We start from the raw sequence: 7,932 nt of genomic DNA, 5'->3' as shown, positions 1-7,932 counted from the left end.
ATCTCAACCTCAAGACAAATTATGATAAAAATAAAATCTCATCTTGGGTTCATGTGAATGAATACATGAATCTATACTCTCAACAAAATTCAACTCAAGAATATCATTAATACATATGAATTTATATACAAAACTCAATAGAAATTATAGATAGCTCAAGAACTCAACTCATGGAGCCTCAAATTCAACTCAACTCAAATCAATGAATATGTAGGGCACGTGGATGAATTCAATCCAGCGTTATGAGTAGCCTTAAATACCTAGAATGAATATTATCTCACCAAAACCCAAAAACATGGCTTGAAGATATTGAATCCTTGAGCTTGAGAGAAAATTTGTTGGAGATGATTTTAGAGAGAAGAGGATGAAGTTTTGGGTTTTGAGGAGGCTAAAGACTGCACAAATGCCCTAAAAATGCATCCAAGATTGTATATATATAATAGGGAATGGTCCAAGTTGTATTTACTAAAATCTGGAAAAACCGGGCAAGTCCGCGATAGGTCCGCATCTCGGACTTGTTGTGTACCTCTTTGGACATTAAAAATCTGAAAAACTGGCCAAGTCCGCGGCAGGTCAGCGCTGCAGACTTGTCACGCGCCTCTCTTATCGACTGGGCATAACCTTTTACTCCGAACTCCAAAAACTATAATCTTGGTGGCGTTGGAAAGTTGACTCAAAGACCTTTAATGTGATAGGTCATGGTCCACCAATTCATTATATTTTAGGAGATATGGTCATTTGAAATTGACCCTTCTACGATCTCATATGAAAACTTAGTCGATAGAAATTATTTGGTCTCGGCTTGGTTTTAGAGATCCCTTATGACCCTCAACCACATATAATACTCTTCAAATACTTAGGAATTGATCCTAACTCATATATAAAATTAAAATTCATTCAGTTTGAGTCTATACGCATATGAAGAATGGTTTGAGTCTTGGCGGAATTTTTTTTGGGGTGTTTCAATGCTACAGTGCTTAAGGAAGCAAGGTGCAAAAACTAGGGATTCAACAAAATAGTCAAAGAAAAAATTTGGGCTAACTAGTGATATAATATCTAACTAGTGATATAATATCTGAAAAGGCTAAAATTTAGAAAACAAATCAAAAAAAACCTATTATCATCTTCTAAATGGAGCAACACTTTCTATTTTGCTTTCAATAACATGTAGGGCAAGTTCTAGACTAAATGCAAAACATGAAATATATGCAAATTCTCACCACTCATGGCACAAGTTTCAATGGAAAATGGATCAATTCTACTTCTAAGATAGACATGGTCATAACAAATTATAAAATAAAATGAGCTATATATAGAGTCACAACAATGAGGTTACTTGTTAAAATTTCTATTATTCAATGAGCAATCAAACATTCACAGAAAAATATCACTCAAGATTAGGCCTAAATAGCAAGTACCAAGTCAAAAGTTTTTTTTTCTTTTATTTTCTCTCCAAAAAAAAATAAAAATACATAAATAAATAAAAATAAAAATAAAATCTACTCCTAAAAAAAGAAAATATAATCGATTCAAAGGGACCTCCCTCAGAAATGAACCGAAAAGAAAAACCAAGGGGTAGGCTAAGCGTGTTTGTACTAAAGAATAAAAATAAATTAAAAAGATAAATAAAAACAAAAAATAAATTAATTTTTTTTGTATATTTTTATATTTAAAAAGTGGGCTAAGTGAAGAAGAAAAATAAAAGAAATTAATTAAATTTTTTTACGAAAAAAATATTTTATTCCAGGTTTGCGACAGGTCCACGACGTGGACTGATCACAGACTTCACTGTTTGGATTTTTTAAAAAAGAAATCAAATTAAAAATTATTAAACAAACCTAAAGTACACTCCACCCTAAATAATATATTGGAAGAATCCCCACTCCACACTTGAAAAAATGCTACGTCCCTAAAGAATTATTTAAAATTTAAAAACAAGAGTCAGGAAAAACTTCTTGAGGCCTCTAGGCCTAGCTATTAGCACGTTCTCTCAATGTTCATCAAGACACTCTTATATGAGGAATGTCGTTTTGTATTTGTGAGCTAGAAAACTTTAGAATGTAGGGGCCTTGTTCCTCATCTGGATACTCTTCCATTAGTTCAGATGACTCAAATTTCTTATCGTCACCCAACTATAAAGTAGAAAAATATTTCGAATGAGGTCCAAGATACCTCAACTCCGAAGCAACATTATGTATGTCATTCTCTCTTTTGTACTCCTTCTCAACATCAACATCAAAGGACTACGTGTAGTTGGATGGATGGAATCCTTCTTTCTGCTCCACTATTTGGTCATCATTCACGACAATTGGTGATTGGGTATTAGCTAGGTTTGTAACATGGAGATTCCAAGTGTCAACCATAGCCTGCATTTTCGTGAGTTTTGAACTTGAACAACTTATTTACATGACTTCCCTTATTTCCTTTTGTTGTTCCATTACTTGCTTCAATAACCCAATAGTGCGAGCTTCTTGTTCCGCATGCTCCACTTCACTACAGTTGCTAAAATCACAAACAACAGAAGACTCATAATAAGGGCTCAGGGGAGGGAATAAGTGTTAGGACAGTCATTCCAATGACCATCTTGACCACCACATATATGACATATATTGCATTTAAAAGATTGAATAGGTGCACACAATCCACTCTTCTGAATATTATGACACTCAGCATTCAAGTGGGGCCCTCCACAATACTGACACGTATATCCATCACCCATCCACCATTTATCCCACTCATCCATTTCAATACAATTATCAATAATTATTTTTTAATTATATTTTTTAAATGATATAGATATAAAAATTAAAAAAACAAACTTAAAGGAATAAAAAGAAAAAATATAAACTAGAAAATAATTAATTTTTAAATCCCACTTAACGACGCCAAAAGCTTGTTGCTACCAAAGCACGCGCAATTGCAAGTAGTCTCACAAATAATACAGTGGCTCTTTTCAGAATCGGATTGTCGAATCCACAGGGACTTGTCAATTAACTATTTTTACTAAATTATGTTAAATTTAATTATTTATTTAATCAAAATAAAAATAATACTATTAATATTTTTTAACTATAAATTGTAAGAATTAAATAATAAAGTAAACTGACAATATTATTGGAAAAATTCTAGGGCTGCAGGGTACTAAAAATTCATGTTTCATATCTCTTTCATGGATTTCATAAGGTTATCAAATTACCGGTTTACAGGGTTGATTTTACAATCATGGTCTCTCGACCTCTAATTGCCTACCGTTGTTGACAGTAACTACATCATTGAGCGGGGATAAACATTAACCAACAAAGATGCATTAATCCTATCATTCTGTCTAATAACCAAACATGGTGTGTAGGTATGTTTCACGGGCATCCTATACACGAATTATCCTAGGCAATTCTAGAACAAACATGTTCTCTATGTTTTAATGTTCTATCTCATCTCCATCTCTCGAGTTCTAGGTAGACAACAAATTTATTCTAATAGTGATCAAGTATTAAAATAGTAGAAACAACAATAGAGGAGTAATAAAAACAATAACCAACTTCATCCATAAAATTAACGTTCAGTAATCATTCGTAGCCGCAACCCAAGAACAAGGGTCTTTAGCTACTAATGTCTTAAAAAAAGATTAAGAAGAAAAAAAAATCCTAAACCAAAAGTTAAAAGTTAATTCTCTAAAAACTAATTTTATGAAATATTTATAGGTGCAGGAAAAAGCCCAAAATAAAATAACTGAATTCAAAATTAATTAGGAAATTCGTTTACCGCGTGTACTGTTGTTGCTTTGCTTGTACAATTTAAACATGTCTTCATATTGAGACACGTTGCAGCTCCTCGCAGGAGGTATATATTCTTTCCTTTTTTAACTTTTGAATAAAATATTACATTTAATCCATCAACCTGCTTGATTCCTTCTTCAATCTTTCTTTTTAATTCATTTTGGCTCCAAATTTTTTTATTTTTCCGTCAATTTAATTTTACAAATAAAATACACTATTTAGCACAATCCATAAAATTTATACTCAAAAAAGATAAATAAAAATATTAAATATGAGGTAAATAATGACTAAAAATATATATTTTTGGCCTCACATCAGAAGTAAAAGTACTATATTATACTGAGTTGCATTTATTGTTGCATGTCTTTTAAAGCACTATTTTACTTCATTGCATGCTTTATTGAGTTGAGTTATATCTAGAGTTGAGTTCTTTGAGTTGAGCACCATGATGTAAGTTTTTTTCGCCATTTTACATACTCATACATTCCATGTACCGACACAATTTGACCCACATATATTAGAGATCATCAACAGACGCATCGTAGAAGATTTACTCCTCTAGCTTTCTGTGAGAACTCCTTATATTCGGAGGAACTCTTCTTTCCAGAGAAATAAAAGGGAAAGCCATTGTGCTACATATGATAAGCACTTACACACAAAAAAATGAACATTGACAAGGGGATCTTATGCATCGTGCATGGGACAGTGACACAAGATCGAATTTTCTGTTATATGGATTCATGATGTACATAGTAGCAGCGAACATGCAAAAATAAATATATGTCTGTGAGTGTAGCATGTAAATAAAGCCAAGTATTAAATCAAATACACAGAGAATTTGATGCATATTCTAGAAATAAATTCTGATAGTTTTCATTCACCAAATAAAATCTACTTTCTATCATTTAAGAATTTACACACGAAGGCATAAGATGAGTAAGGAATTTTAACAATTAAGCTAGAGACCAGATTGAGCATGAAGCCATAATAAACTTAAATCATGAGTTGAAAATTCGATATAAAGTGAATGACAATCCAGCCAAACGAAAACAAAGATTTAAGCATTATTTCACGAGATTAAGCTAGTATTAACGAGAATCTCTAACAAAAAAAAAGAGAGAAAAGACAAATAGCCATCGTATTGCCACTACTAAAAAACTGTCAAAAAAAGACGAAAATAACAGCGACGGACTGCGTCGCTCAAAAAAGCAACGGAATTTGACATGCCGTCCGTCTCTTTTTTAAAAAAAAAATCAATTTTTTTAAATAAAAAGTGACGGACAGGGACTATATGTCCGTCGCTTTTTATGACGGATTATTGCGCCATATAAATATATTTAAAAATTAATTATAAAAAAAATAATGACGGAGTCCGTCGCTTTTAATTGAAAATAATTAAATATTATTTAAAAATTGAGTCTCCGTCCGTCGTTTTTTATTATATTTTATTTATCAATTTTTTTTAAATAAGCGACGGATAGCGTCTCCCAGTCCGTCGCTTTTTTGGTCAAAATGGTGGTCAACTACTTTAAAAAAGCGACGGACAGGGCGACGCTGTCCGTCACTCTTTCTGAAATATTTGAAACTTAGACGCGACTTTTTTGTCATTTTTGCTCTCTCTCTCTCTCTCTCTCTCTCTCTAAACCCTCCCCCTTCTCTCTAAAAATTCCAACCCCCACCCCCTTGCTGTCGTTCGCTGCCGCCGCCACCACGCCCTCCCCCGTGGCCATTGTTGCCGCCGCCCCTCCCCACCGTCAACCTCTCTCTCCGTATTGTTAATAAGGTTAGTTAGTTTTAGGGTTTTTTAATTTTGAAAAAAAAAAATAATTTATTGATTTGTTAGTTAATTTATTTCATTTAATTTGCTTAATGTATGTTATTAACATAGTTAATTTGTATATGTGATTTTGAATTGATGAATGTTAGAAATTAGATTTTAGGTCTTTTCTTTGAGTTGGGATTTTTTTTTGAATTAAATTGTGAATTGAATATTTTTTGGAGTTGGAATTACAGTGTTGTTGATGTTCAAATGTTATGTTAAGTTGGTTAGTTCTTGAAGTTAGAATGTGAATGAAAATTTTAGGGCCTTAGTTTGAATTGTGATTTTTTTAATTAGATTGTGAATTGGGCATTGTGTTAGTTGGACTTGAAGTGTGTTTGAAGATAAAATTACGGTTAGAACATGAAGTAATTAGAAATTAAAATTTAGGATTTTTTATGTTTGGAAGATATTCAAGTTAGAAAAATATTGGGTAGACTGATTTTTGATTTTGGAAGATATTCAAGTTATGAACTTGGACTTTAATTATTATATGAATTAATTAATTATAAATTGAATTAATTAATTATAAATTGAATTAATCATAACTTGAACTTAATTATTATATGAATTAATTAATTATAAATTGAATTAATCATAACTTGAATTTAATTATTATATGAATTAATTAATTATAACTTGAATTAATTAAAATTTGTAGTCTCGATGAATTATAGTTATTATGAACTAATTAATTAAGCTTGAATATATATAATTTTGTAGATGGATCATCGTTTGTGGATGTATAACATGCATTATGAAGTTGGTGGTGGTTTGAAACCTGAATTTATTGATGGTGTAAGAAGTTTTATCAATCATGCCACGACACTTGATGTTTTTAAGCGAAATGGATTGGGTAGGTGTCCTTGTCATAACTGTAGGTGCTTGAAATTTTTTAATCCAGATATAGTTATGGTTCATTTGTATGGTAATGAATTTAAGCTTATATATTTTGTATGGGTTGATCATGGAGAAATAGATGGATTGAATAATATATTTTATAATCTGCTGCCCATGGATGAATATAATATGCTTGCACCACATGGTCAAATTAGGGTTGAACATGATAGGGTTCTACATGATAGAGTTCAACATTATACATTTTAACATGATAGAATTCATAAAATGGTTAATGATGCGTTCGGGGTTCAAGGTGGGATGGACCATGTGGCTATGAACTTATAATGCCAAATGTTGAGGAAGAAGTAAACGAGGAATATGAATCATTTGAGGGGGAGGAATGGATTGACAATGAATATGAAACAACTAAGGAGGAGGAATGGAAAGATGACGAAAATGAAACAAGTGAGGAGGAATAGAGTGGTAAATTATCACTAGTATGTAAGTTATTTATTTTCCTAATCCTAAATTTATTTAAATTTTTTTTATATATTGTATTATTACTTTACATACAGATGTAATCTGGTGATGGTGATAGATCCCGGGATCATCTTGGTGTTAGCCATTCTGGTAGAAGTAAAAAGAAATCTAGGAGACTTGTTGATCCTGAGGATATCACAGGACATATTTCTTCAGCGCTGGAGATGCAGCACCACCGAGCTAGTCCTACACATATTCATATTGTGCCTTTTGGGACTATGGATCCTTTAGTTTACCTTAGTCAGTTCCGCCGACCACGCGACACTTCTTCTTGTTCACATGTCAGATATACTTCATATGATCATACCTACCAGCTGCCCACAGAGGTTATTGCTCGACCCCCGAGAGTATCATCTTCTTCTACTCTATCTCCCACAATTCCATCTCTCGGATCTTAGTCTCCTCACGTATCTACTCTGAGACTTAGAGATTCTAGTGTGGAGATTGACAGTCCTACAGCATCACCTACACCTTCTTCTGCTGCTAGACCAGAGGCAGTACATGATGTGTCTGGGTTAGCTCCTAGGCAGAGGGACAGACTTGGGAGAGTCATGATTGAGCCTGATGGATCCTCGTAAGTTTAATATTTTATTTATTTATTTTTGCTACATTAATAACTTATTGATGATATAATTACATGTTTATTATGTGTCTTGCAGGTGGCATCCTTCGAAGGAGGCTGCTAGGGCTCTTCAGGAGAGTGTTAAGAGGCTATATACTGAGCCCTATCACTCTTCGCAGGAGATTCCAAACAGTATCTGCCAGGCAATGTTTAATGAATTCAAGGTATATATGTTTAAATCTATTTTTTAAGTTATATTTAATATTTTTACTATACTTTACTTAACTAATTATTTAACGTTATTTATTTTTTCAGACTTTATGTACATGGGAGCCAAGGTACACTATGGTCATTGTGACCACTTTTGAAAGAAAAACGAGCGCCAGACTATCTAG

The sequence above is a fragment of the Solanum dulcamara genome, chromosome 4 (genome assembly GCF_947179165.1).
Source record: "Solanum dulcamara chromosome 4, daSolDulc1.2, whole genome shotgun sequence".
NCBI lineage: Eukaryota > Viridiplantae > Streptophyta > Magnoliopsida > Solanales > Solanaceae > Solanum > Solanum dulcamara.
Note: the sequence above shows the minus strand (reverse complement) of the source record.